The sequence below is a fragment of the Narcine bancroftii genome, chromosome 6, assembly GCF_036971445.1.
Source record: "Narcine bancroftii isolate sNarBan1 chromosome 6, sNarBan1.hap1, whole genome shotgun sequence".
In the NCBI taxonomy this organism is placed as follows: domain Eukaryota; kingdom Metazoa; phylum Chordata; class Chondrichthyes; order Torpediniformes; family Narcinidae; genus Narcine; species Narcine bancroftii.
The window spans coordinates 143,658,485-143,672,335 of NC_091474.1; the positions used below are offsets into that span (position 1 = coordinate 143,658,485).

Genomic DNA, 13,851 nt, shown 5'->3' on the forward strand with positions numbered 1-13,851 from the left:
GGGGATCAAGTGCGTCAATTGTGTGTGGTTGTTTTATTCCAATCACATGCAAAACCAAACTTGAAACAGAAAATGATGAAAGAACTCAGTCAATCCAGCAGTATCTGTGGGAAAGTAATCCAGTGAATGTATGGGCACAATGCCAGAGAAACTCAGCAGGTCAAACAGTGTACTTTATATAGCAAAGATACTTAACTAACATTTTGGTATGGACAAAATCATTGCTGAAGGGCTCAAGCCCAAAATGTTGCTTATTTATTTTTATCTTTGCTACATAAAGTTCACTGTTTGACCTGCTGAGTTTCTCCAGCGCTGTGTTTTTACTTCAACCACAGTGTCTACACACTTTTGTGTTGACTTAAGTTAATAGATTGGGTTGGGGGGACTCTTTCTTTGAATTTAATGACTGGAGGGCCTGCACTTTTCCAATCAGAGCTGAAGGTAGGTGTGAGTTGGTAGACAAAAGACGATATGGTTAAAATCGGGTGACGAGGAACATGAGAACTGACCACTAGGAAGCCATTTTATTAGAAACCACGTCAGGAAGGGACACAAGTGAGGGCAGTTTACGTGAAATGGGAGCATTCCATGTTTGTTCCTGAAGTCTGCAAAGTACCCAGAAGGAAAATGTTTGTTCCTCTAGTTTATAATAGGCGTCTCTATGTTAGGATTTTCCGCTGGACAAACATTGTCAGGTGTTGAGGTGAGAGGAACCAGTTAAAATTAGTTCGGCAGAATCTTAGAAGTATGTAGCTTAAGGGAAAAGTCAATATTTTTTAAATTAGGAGGCTCTGAGCAATTGATTAATCCAATGATTGAAGATGTTCACAATCTGTCAGAAATTTGGCTCAAGGCAAGTGTAACGTATTCAGGATTGTTGCTGATGCAAATCTCGGTGGCATTGTGAACTATGAGGAGGATGCAGGGAAACTGGCCAATGTAACTGAGTGAAGTGAATGGGAAGGTCAATGGCAAACAGAATGTAAAATGGAAAAAAATAGGTCCTCTCATTAGATTTTAGTTTTCTGACAAAAGACTTGTCATAAAGGGATGGCAGAGTTGGCATAGGAGTGGCACAGTTAGAGTAGTGCTTAGCGCAACACTTCTACAGTAGCAGAGATTCAAATACGGCACTGTTTGTAAAGGGTTTGTATGTTCTCGCTGTGTCTGTGTAGGTTTCCTCTGGGTGCTCCGGTGGCCTCCCACTCTACAAACATACAGGGATTGTAGGTTAATTGGGTAAAATTGGGCAGCATGGGCTTGTGGGCCTGACTGGTCTGTTAAGGTGCTGTATGTCTACTATGTGACATTTTTTTAAAAGTAAATTAATAGAGTTTTGGCATTATAAAATAACATAAACATCTGGAAAAATTGCTGGTTTTGCTGTATATTCAAGAGAGGCTAATAGACTTTTGGATATTTTGTTTAAGTAACCATTTGTCTTGGGGGATATCTATTGCTGCTGGGTTTTAGGTTCCTCTGGGCTCATAACAGTGGATTAATTGTAAAAAAAGTATTGGTGAGGTAAAAATCAACAATGCTTCTCTTGAAAAGTGGAGAGATTGAATATTTTCTTATGAGCTCCTCTCATGGAGCAGAATGTGGGGGAAATTGTTCCACAACAAGTGATAGTAGATTAATTTCTGAGGCCAGTTAAAGATAATTCCAGCCTCTCAATCCCTAAAAGTGATGCTGTACCTTTGTGAATTTGGACTCTCCTATCAATTGACTTGTAATTTGTTAAACAGCCCAATGCTGTTCCTGTTGTTCAGGGGGTGGGTTCCTGTAATGGTGCAATTTGGAAATTTTATCCCATTCCCATGTAAAAATGGATGCCTCCTGTTATAACCACTTTTTTTTTGGTTCTGTGCTGATCCAATCTCTGTATTTGTTCTTCCGGGTGAAAGATGTTTACCAGAGCTTTCTTAATGTATCCACTGTGTTTCCACTTGATGTTTGCTTTAATGGGCTGTCCTCCTTTGATCTTGTGTAATCTTATCAATTTTCATCAATATTGCTGCTCTGCCTGTTAAAGGTAGTTTATTTTAAAATCCTGTGGCCATGGGATCTGGGCCCAAAATGGCAACTACAGGGTGGTCCAGGCTCCAGGGAAGCAGAAGACTCCAGGCTCCAGGGAAGCAGAAGACTCCAGGCTCCAGGGAAGCAGAAGACTCCAGGCTCCAGGGAAGCAGAAGACTCCAGGCTCCAGGGAAGCAGAAGACTCCAGGCTCCAGGGAAGCAGAAGACTCCAGGCTCCAGGGAAGCAGAAGACTCCAGGCTCCAGGGAAGCAGAAGACTCCAGGCTCCAGGGAAGCAGAAGACTCCAGGCTCCAGGGAAGCAGAAGACTCCAGGCTCCAGGGAAGCAGAAGACTCCAGGCTCCAGGGAAGCAGAAGACTCCAGGCTCCAGGGAAGCAGAAGACTCCAGGCTCCAGGGAAGCAGAAGACTCCAGGCTCCAGGGAAGCAGAAGACTCCAGGCTCCAGGGAAGCAGAAGACTCCAGGCTCCAGGGAAGCAGAAGACTCCAGGCTCCAGGGAAGCAGAAGACTCCAGGCTCCAGGGAAGCAGAAGACTCCAGGCTCCAGGGAAGCAGAAGACTCCAGGCTCCAGGGAAGCAGAAGACTCCAGGCTCCAGGGAAGCAGAAGACTCCAGGCTCCAGGGAAGCAGAAGACTCCAGGCTCCAGGGAAGCAGAAGACTCCAGGCTCCAGGGAAGCAGAAGACTCCAGGCTCCAGGGAAGCAGAAGACTCCAGGCTCCAGGGAAGCAGAAGACTCCAGGCTCCAGGGAAGCAGAAGACTCCAGGCTCCAGGGAAGCAGAAGACTCCAGGCTCCAGGGAAGCAGAAGACTCCAGGCTCCAGGGAAGCAGAAGACTCCAGGCTCCAGGGAAGCAGAAGACTCCAGGCTCCAGGGAAGCAGAAGACTCCAGGCTCCAGGGAAGCAGAAGACTCCAGGCTCCAGGGAAGCAGAAGACTCCAGGCTCCAGGGAAGCAGAAGACTCCAGGCTCCAGGGAAGCAGAAGACTCCAGGCTCCAGGGAAGCAGAAGACTCCAGGCTCCAGGGAAGCAGAAGACTCCAGGCTCCAGGGAAGCAGAAAATGGAGAGACCACCTTTTGAGAAGAAGCAGAGGAGATGACTCACAGGACCGTGACCAAGGCAGCGGACCAGTGAGGGGTTCTGAGGCTGAAGAACACCGGGGCGGTGGGCTGTTGGATTCTGTGGTCAAGGGACTTGTACCAGGCTGGATAATGCTGGAGGCTGGATCTAGACTGGTTGAAGGGGATCAGGTATCTGAATTGGAATGTGAGAGGGTGCTGGGGGAGCTGAGGGCTTCCTGATGGTGTCGGAGCTCGGGTTGCTGTTGGTTTGGACTGAAGGCTGTGTGGCTGTGCTGGAGATGAATCCATGGACACTCAGTGACTCTGAGGACTCTCCCTTGGTTCTCTTTCTCTGACTGTAAGGGGTGCCAGGCAATTTGTGCTGATGGCGGATCTTTGTCTGCCTTCCAGTAGACTAAAGGAAATTTCTTGTAGAGTGTAATAGCACATTTTCTGTTTTATTACATGACAATAAAGGAATCTTGAATCTTTCTCAATCTGTATATCAAAAAGACCTTGTAGTTCCCAGTAATTTGACACTTTATTTGTTGCAAGGTCTCTAAACACCAACAGCATCATATAGTTTAAAGTCAATTTGTGGTTTTAATTCATTTGTTCATGTAACAGTTACCCATGATGTCCTAATGATGCATCTTTCTCCTTGACTGCATCACATTTCTTTTGTAAGCTATGAGTAGAAATTTTATCAGGTACTTTTGACCTTAACTGCCTTTTTCTGAATCCGAAGTATTTACTTTCATTATTTGTCACAACTTTGTATTTTCTCCCCTCCCTTTTTCTTATCTTTCACTCGTAATTATTACTGCTAATTTACCATGTGAAACCTAACTCTTAACATTTGTTTAAAGTCCAATTCACAAACTTGTTTATCCTTTCTGCTCTGGCAGTGCATCAAGCTTATCAACCTGATGCCTGCTGCTCTCTATCTATCCTCCACCACTGCATGCATGCAAGTCTCAAATGATTATTAGACAGCGCTTGCAGATTATGTGCTCACAGGAGAACCGTGGGCGGCGCAGTTAGTGCAATCTTGTTTCAATTGCAGCAAATTCCATAGATTCACAACCCCCTGGGGAAAGTGGTTCCTCTGCACCTCTGACATAAATCTGCTATCCTGAATCTTGAAGCTTTGTTCTTTTGTTCTAATCTTCCCCCACCTATGGAAACAACCGACCTACAGTGGTAGATCCATAATATTTGAGATAAAGCCACTTTTTTTCCTTTATTTGTTCCTGTGCTCCCCAGTTTTACATTTGTAATCAATCTATTTACATGTGATTAAGGTGCACATTTCAAATTTATTCAAGGTTATTTGTATCCATTTTGGTTTGACCATGTAGAAATTACAGCACTTATATTATTTTAATTCAGGGCCCTATAATATTTGGGATATTACAATGGTATGTATATTAAAGTAGTCATGTTTAGTACTTTGCATGCAATGCCTGCTTGGAATCTGTAATTCATAGACATCACCAGTATGGGTTCTTAGGACAACATGTGGATGAAGGAAAAGTTTTTTTCCTTTAACGTTGTTGTAAACAGCACTGTGAGGCATGCCATGAGGCTGCAAGTCTCATTTACAGCTCTTTCGTACTGTTTGTTAGCCCCCCTGCTGGGAGCCAAGTCTAATCAAACAGTAAGGCATTGCTAGTTACATTTCAACCATGATCACTAAGACAAAAGTAGCTTACTTTTAACTAACGTGTTTTCTTTGTGTAACTCTGCAATTTTAACTTTAACATCAAGAACTTACACAAAACAGAAGTATTATGAGCTAGGAGAAAAAACGCACAAAATACTAGCTTGGCAGCTGAAGACAGAACAAACTAAAAGAACGGTATTGTCATCAAGGAAAAAGGACAAACAAATTACATATAACCCAACAGAGATCAATGAAAACTTCAAGGAATTCTACGAGCAACTATATCGAACTGAGAACGAAGGGAAAGAAGACAAAATAGATGAGTTTCTAGCTAAAATTGAAATACCAAAATTGCAAGAAGAGGAGCAAAATAAAGTAATAAAACCATTTGAAATAGAGGAAATACAGGATATATTAAAAAAAAACTACTGAACAATAAAATGCTGGGAGAGGATGGACTCCCAATAGAATTCTATAAGACATTAATTCCTCCTCTCCTGGAAGTAATGAACCAGACTGAAGAAACACAAAACATGCCAGATTCATGCAAAACAGCAATAATTATAGTAATACCAAAGACGGGGAAAGATCCACTAACACCAGCATCGTATAGCCCAATATCTCTACTTAACACAGATTATAAGATAATAGCTAAACTATTAGCAAACAGATTGGCCGACTGTGTACCAAAAATAGTAAAACTAGATCAAACTGGATTTATTAAGAAAAGACGAACAACGGACAATATCTGTAAGTTCATTAATTTAATCCATGCCGTACAAGGAAACAAGACACCAACAGTGACGGTTGCCTTAGATGCAAAGAAAGCCTTTGACAGAGTAGAATCGAATTATTTATTCAAAGTACTGCAGAGGTTCAACCTACCAGAGAAATATTAATTGGATTAAAGCATTATATAAGAGACCATTGGCGAAGGTGATAGTAAATGGATATATATCAAACCAATTTAAATTAAGCAGATCAACTAGGAAGGGATGTCCACTACCTCCCTCACTGTTCGTGTTAGCTATAGAACCACTGGGAGAACTGATAAGAACAGAAAATAAAATGAGGGATAAAAATAAAAGAGAAGTAATATAAAATCAGTCTATTTGCAAATGATGTCATAGTATACTTAACAGAACCAGAAATATCAATAAAATAATTACATAAGAAATTGAAGGAATATGGAGAAGTATCGGGGTACAAGATCAACGCAAATAAAAGTGAAGCAATGCCAATGAATAATGTGGATTTCACAAAGTTTAAGAAAGAATCATCATTTAGATGGCAAACACAAGCAATTTAATACCTAGGTATACAACTAGATAATAATCTAGGCCACACATGTCAAACTCTGGCCCGCGGGCCAAATTTGGCCCGCGATATAATTATATTTGGCCCGCAAGATCATTTCAAAAATGTATTAGAGGTGGCCCGCCCTGCAGCGAGAGCCGATGCTGTTTTTTGGTAATGTCACCCCCACCATCCTCCCCCTTCATTGCACATCCTTCCCCATTGTAACACGAGAAATTGTAACACGAGAAGTCTGTCGATGTCATCAGCCAGCAAGCCAGTTCGAAGGCTCCCCGCACAACCAGTCACTTCTCCCACCTGTTGAGTAGTGCGGCGGATTGGCGAGCACCTGTGATTTCCTGTCGGCGCGATGGGCATGGCAGGCTGCGCACGGCCCCTGGGCAGTGCGAGCCCTGCATGACTGGCACCGGACGGCCCTTCCACAGCGCGAGCGCACTTCTCCCGGTCGCCACGGCCTTCAGCGCTTGCACCCGCGCGGACCCCAGGGACGGCTGGTTCGGCCCTGCAAGTGAAGAGAGAGATGGTGGCTGTCTGCAAAGGCTGATCGGCAGCGCGCTGGGCCTGAGTGGGTGGGTAAGCAGGGGTGGGCAGAGGGTGTGGGTGAGGAGTAATGGGCAGGGGAAGTTATGGTGGTGCGAGGGGCAGTTAGAGGGAGGGATGAGTAGAAGGAGGGGTGGATAGGGAAGAGATAAAAGGGGAGGGGCAGGGCGAGTAGGGGAGGGGTGATTCGAGGGTGAGAGACGGGTAGAGGGAGGAACAGGTTGAGGGGAGAGGTAGTAGTGGGGCGTGTATACGATGGGGTGGGTGGAGGCAGAGCGAGTGGAGTGAGGGGTGAGTACAGGTTGGGTAAAGGACTGGGTAGAGGGATGATGGGTTGAGGGTGACTAGAGGCCTAGAGCCTGAGGAGTGAGCAGGAAATGTTGAGTCCTGATGCAGGCCAAAATGGACACAGCCTGTGAATGCTGACTACATCTCCACAGGGACAAAATATGTTTCCCTCAGGTCAAGCAAAGAGTGAACTTGAGCTACCTACTCCTGACCTGTAACATTATCCTCCTAAAGTTATATCCTAAAGTTTAACATTACATATGTTGAAAGAAGAGAAAACATGCAGATGTTGTTGAAAATTTTCAATAAATATTTAATTCGGCCCTCGACTTAGTCCAAGTTTTTAATTTTGGCCCTCCGTGAATTTGAGTTTGACACCCCTGATCTAGGCCATCTATACAAACTAAATTATCAGCCATTAATGAAGAAATTACAAGACGACTTAGAACATTGGAAAGACTACCACTAACACTGATAGGAATGGTAAATTGTATTAAAATGAATATCTTCCCAAGGATACAATACCTATTTTAATCATTACCAATTCACCTAACAGAGAAATTCTTCAAGGAGCTCAAGAAAATAATAAGGAAATTCTTATGGAAAGGGGTGAAACCAAGGATAATGCTAGATAAATTAACAGAATGGTACAAACAAGGGGGCTTACAGCTACCAAACTTTAAGAATTATTATAGAGCAGCACAATTAAGATAACTATCAGATTTTTATCAATCAAGGGAAAAACCAGATTGGACCAGTTTAGAGCTAGATAAAATAGGGGAGAAGGTACCTGAACATATACTATATAAGTGGGATGAAAAGCTGGTGCAACATAGGAATTCACCAGTACTGCACCATCTGCTCAACATTTGGAAGAAGATTCACGTAGAAAGGAATAAAACAAATTATCAACTACCAAAACTAATATTGACGCAAAATCAACTAATCCCTTTCACAATAGATAACCTTTCCTTTAGAGAATGGGAGATAAAAGGGATCAAAAGAATAGAAAATTGTTTTTCAGGAAATAAATTATTATCTTTTGAACAAATGAAGTTCAAATATGGTATAACTCATGGTACAATATTTGCATACCACCAACTGAAAACCTACTTGAAGGACAAATTGGGAAGCAGGCTGAGGTTACCAGAAGGAAGCAATTTTGAATATGTGATTACAGACACAATGATAATTAAAAGACTTATAACAAACATGTACATCAAACTGCAAGAGAAAGAGAACGAGGAAACAAGCTGTAAACCCAAACAAAAATGGGAACAAGATCTAAACATAAAGATAAAGAATAAAACATGGGAAAAGCTATGCTCTGGAACTATGAGAAATACAATAAACACGAGGTTACGAATGATACAATATAATTGATTACACAGGCTATACACCACGCCCCAAAAGTTAAATAAATGGGACCCAACAGTATCAGACAGATGTTTTCACTGTAAGGAAATGGGAACAACAGTACATGCAATTTGGGCATGTGAGAAAGTGGAAAAGTTTTGGGAAGATCTAAACCAGGTATTAAATAAAATCACAAAAAGCAACATACCAAAAAATCCAGAATCTTTCTTCTAAGTAATATAAGAAGTAAAGAACTTGGACTCGATTTGGATGGAGCACAAAAAAGATTTATTATGATAGCCTTAGCTGTACCAAAAAAAATATATTATGTCAACTGGGAAATTAGAAGATAGCCTGAGAATGCAGCAATGGTACATAGAAATGAATAAATGTATTGCATTGGAAAAAAAAATGTAATTTAAGAAATTACATCTCAGTATTTGAACAAATTTGGGAACCGTACATGGAACACAACAGAGAAGTCCTACCGTGGACCTCCACCACCTAAAATGACAGAAGGAGAAGAAGATGAAATGAACTGACCCACTATGTAAAAGTAGAAGACACAAATTTCTTGTTTATTTTTATTGTGTGATGACATTGTTTAATGGATTTAATGTAATGTATATGTTGAACGTTGAGTGAGTGGGGAGGGGGGGGTGAAGGAGAGTGGGAAGGGAGGGGGAAAAAGGGGAGAAAATGACACTGTATATTCAAGAGGGAAAGTTTGTGTGTATTTTGGTCAATATGTTTCATAGTGTGAAAAATTAAAAAAAAACTTACATTTTCATTATTATCAACATTGTTAACATTTTAAAAACTTGTTTTGTGTGTTCACATTTACATACATTAAAACTTGAAGAGTTAATAAGATAGCACTACTTCATTCAATAACAGGAGTCTTTAAATTTACTCAATGAGTCTCTTTGGAGGATTCATGTGCCTCGACGATCTCCTGATTGATTGTCCTTGAATCTGAGTTGTTGCCTCAGATGATGTTTTCTCAGATGTGCATTCAGGTTGTTCAACAGTATGTGTCTTTCCATCTACCATAGCTGGTCCCATTTGAAGATCTTGACGATTTGTTCGCACAACAGCACCTTCATCTGTCTGAATGGTGTATGATCTTGGCTGGACTTAGTTCCCTTCTGAGTCCATAAGTTTGTTTTGTCTTTTAGCCTTACTTGGTTATCAGTGTAGAGTTCTGGTAGGTTTTTTGCTCCTCTGTCAAAGTAATAGTTTTCATTTTCTTTCTGTTGTTTTTTGAACATCCTCACTTTCTCCCCACTTTTGTTTTTGGGAGGTTCTCCTGAATGGATAGGTTTGATCTTAGCCTACATCCCATAAAGGGTTGTGTTGGTGACATACCACACTCGAGCAGCATTTTGCGGTTTACTAGCATGCTCTGGTAGAAGTCCGTTCCACTGTCTTTTACCTTGTTCGTCAGTCTTTTCTCTCTCTCTACTGATTTTTCCACTAGACTATTGGACTATGGAAAATGAGGACTTGACATGGTCTGTTCAAAGTCCCACTCTTTGGCAAACTGTCAGAACTCTAAATTGCAAAACTGGGGTCCATTGTCTGTAAAGACCTCGCTTGCCACGCCATGTCTGGAGAATATGGCTTTCATACCTGTTATTATATCATCTGCAGTGGTGGTGTTCAGTCTACACACCTCTGGATAGAGGGAGTAATAGTCTGTGACTACAAGATAGTCCTTTCCTTAACAATTGAATAGGTCAGTGTCTACCTTCTGGCAAGGTCTGTATGGTGCTGGGTGTGGCTTTAGTGGTTCTGCAGGATTGCTTGCTTGATATTTCTGGCATATTGAACAGTTTAACACTTCTTTTGTGATATAATTGTAGATTCTTGGCCAGTGCATCACCTCTAGTGCTCTTGCACTTTTCGATTCCGAGATGTCCTCCATGGATCCTTTTTAGCATCTCTTTTCTCAGACTCTTTGGGATAAGGATTTTATTTCCTTTGTAGATGATGTCTTCAACCACTGATAGTTCCACCATGCAGTTCCAGTACTCTGAAATGTCAGGTGAGCAGTCCTGCTTCATGTTGGGCCATCCATCCAAGACGTTTTTCTCAGTTGTCTCAGTGTTTCATCTTTCTTTGTCTTTGACTTTTATGAGCTCCATTTTTTCATCTGATATGGGCAATGCACTTATGATCATGTCCACAAAGGCATTCACAACTTCTTCTATTTTGGTGTTTATGAGCTCTCTTGTGTCAACAACTCTAGACAACGTGTCTGCTGTGCACATGAGCTTACCCGGAGTGTATGCTACATTCAGTGTATAGCGTTGCAGCCTAATCATCATTCTTTGTATTCTAAGTGGACATTTATTTGATGGCTTTTGGAACAATGCAATCAAGGGCTTATCATCTGTCTCCACACTGATTGCTTGTCCTGACACAAACTGATGAAATCTTTCACAGTCATATGTGATGCTGAGCAGCTTCTTTTCAATTTGAGTATATCGCAACTCCACGTCTGTCATTGAGTGTGATGCATATGCAATGGGTTGCCAGTCATATTATTGCAGAATAACTGCAATGAGCCCACAGTGTGATGCGTCTGATGATATCTTGATGGGTCTCGCTGAGTCATAAAACCTCAGATCCGGTTCCTCTTTGAGCAGTTTCTTTAGTTCGCTCCATGACTTTTCAGGCTCATGATTCCACTCCCATTCAATGTTCTTTTCTGTTAGACTTCTCAATGGAGCCATCTTTTCTGAAAGGTTGGATATGAATGTACCCATATAGTTGATCATTCCATTAAACCTCTGTACATCCTTTTGGTATTGTGTCCTTGGCATGCTCTCAATGGCAGACACCTTTCTGGGATCTGGTCTGATGCCCTCACTGCCAATAGTATTTCCTACAAATATTAGTTCTGTCACCCTGAGCTGGCATTTCTCTCTATTCAGCTTCAGGTTTGTTTTCCTTGTTGCTTCCAACACTTACCTTAGCCTCTCATCATGCTCCATTCTCATCGTTCCACATACTATGATGTCATCCATTGAGGTATCAACTCCATTCAGGTGCTCATAGACCATATGGATAGTTTTGTGATACATTTAAGGAGCTGAGGCAATTCTGAATGGTCACCTTAGGAATCTGTTTATGCCAAATGGACTTTTTACCCACAACATTGAGTGAACTCACCAACTCCATTGGCTAATCTATCTTCTGAATCACTTTCAGGCTTTCCATCCTGACCCAACTCTGCTTTTAGGTGCTTTAGAAGTGCAAATGGAACTTTTCTGCATGGATGTATTATCAGTGGCACACGTTTATCCACTCTGATCACGTGTTCTCCTGGAAGGCAGCCTAGACCCTTAAATAGGTCATTGTACACTTTCATGAGTTCATCATAGACTGTCTCTCCTTCGCTTTCCACAACGAAGACTATTTTTACCAGGTTCAGTTTCTCACAGGTTGTTAAACCTAGTATGGACTGTATATCCTTTGGTACCACAATGAATGCTAGCATGTGCTCTTTGTCCTTGTGTTTCACTTTGACATGCATTCTCCTTGCACTGGTATATTGGTACCTGAATATCCTGTCACCATCACATTTGTTCCATACATCTTTGGTCTGTGTCTAATCTTCTTAAAATCAGTCTCTGATATTACATTAATTTGTGCTCCAGTATCCAATTTAACTGAAATCTATGTGTCATTTACTTTTAATTTCAACATGCAGTCTCTGTTTTCTTTCTTATTTCAATCACAAGATCAACATAGAATTCCTCTATCTCCCTTTTATCTACTGCAGGAACCTTGCTTTGTTGCACTTGGTTCCTGCAGTAACGGGCATAATGGTTGCTTTTGTTGCACATATAGCATGTTTTACCAAATTCTGGACACTTTTTTGGTAGGTGTTGTGTACCACATTGACAACATAGGTTTAGATTGTCCCTTTCATTTTTGTTTGCTGGTCATGCCTTTCTTTCCACTTTGGTGCGCTTTTTGTTAAACAGTTTATGTCTGGTCTTGCTCACTGCATCCATGTTGCAGCTAGTTTCACTGAACATCTCTTTTGCCTGCGTTTTTATAGTTTCTGCAGCTCTACAGAGTGCTATGGCTTTTTCCAGGTCTAGATTTTGCTCTCTTAGACTATTATCTGGAATACCACACACAAGTCTGTCTTTCATCATTGAGTTAGTCAATCCACCAAATTCACATGCTTTGCTTCTGTTTCTCAATTCAGTCACATACTGACCAATACTTCCTTCTGTTTTCTGTACACTTGAAAAATCTCACGTTACGTTTAGGTATGCAGTATTCCTCAAACTGTTCCATTATTTTTTTCTAGTTTAATTTTGTCTCCTTCAGCAGCAAATGTGAAGTTATTATACACCTCCAGGGCTTCATCACCCACGACATGTAAGAAAACTGACTCTTTCATTTTATCACTTTTCTCATCAGCTCTGACTTCCACTAAATACAATCCAAAATGTTCCAATTTTCAGCCACATTACCTTTCAGCTAAAGTTTCGCTGGTGGATGTAATTCTTGCATTTTTCACTTTGTTAACTTCTCTTCACTGCTCAGTTGCTGACTATAGATTTTCCTTTTAAAGTATTTCCTTCAAATTTCCTTCATCCCAATGAGAATTAATTTCATTTTGTTTTGTGTGAATGGGGGTCCTGCTGCTTGGGTTTGGTTGGTAGTGAAGTGAGATGGCTAATTTAAAATTTGCAACATTTAATGTGAATGGGCTCAATAATCCATTGAGAAGAAAGTGAGTGTTAGCTAATATTAAAAAAAACTAAAGATGTTGCTTTTTTGCAGGAGACACATTTAACTGCAAAGGAACATCAAAAATTAAAGAGAGATTGGGTTAGTCAGGTTTTTGCTTCTTTTAATTCAAAATCTAGAGGCGTGGCAATATTAGTTAATAAAATAATTGTCATTTAGTTCAAAATCTGTATATGAGTCAGGGGAAGAGGTTTAATAATAAATTGTAAAAATTATTTAGGTTTTTGGACACTTGTGAATATTTATGTACCCAATATTGATGATGAGAATATTTTTCAAGAATCTTTTTAAAATTTAGCACAATCTTTTGATCAAATTATGATTGGAGGTGATGTTAATTGTTGTTTTGATCCTTTAGTGATAAATCTGGTAAAATAATAACTAGAACAAAGATGGCAAAAAAAATACTTTTGTTGAAAGAAGTGAATTTGATTGATATATGGAGGAAATTAAATCTGAAAAAGAGAGTATTCTAATTATTCAGCTCAATATAATGCTTATTCTAGAATTGATTTTTGTTTTTATTATCAGCTCAGTTACAAGGTAATGTGGTATTAGTTGAATATAAACCTAAAATTTTGTCAGATCATTTATGGAAAAAATGAATTCTACATATCATTAAAGGTTTTATCCTTTATTATTAAAAAATTCTGAATTTTGTAATTTTAATACCAAACCAATCTAAGTTTTTAGACATAAATAGACAGTCAATGGATAGTAAATTTGTATTATGGGATACATTAAAAGCATATTTGAGAGGTCATATTATTAGTTTTATATGTAAACTGTTACGAGCCCAAAGGTCCCCAAAA

The 13,851-nt window shown here is 40.4% G+C and overlaps 1 protein-coding gene across 3 annotated transcripts in view; it reads left to right on the forward strand.

Annotated features, from left to right (window-relative positions):
* The window catches only part of LOC138736552 (lysophospholipid acyltransferase 2-like), a 194,295-nt gene that overhangs the window by 52,131 nt on the left and 128,313 nt on the right, over nucleotides 1–13,851 (forward strand). The window contains exon 1 of one of the 3 annotated variants that reach the window (XM_069886238.1): nucleotides 318–441. The exons of the other annotated variants lie outside the window; for them this stretch is intronic. The gene's annotated coding sequence lies outside the window, so the exon portion shown is untranslated. Of the gene's footprint in view, nucleotides 1–317; nucleotides 442–13,851 lie in introns of those variants that run through there. 3 annotated transcript variants of the gene reach the window in all.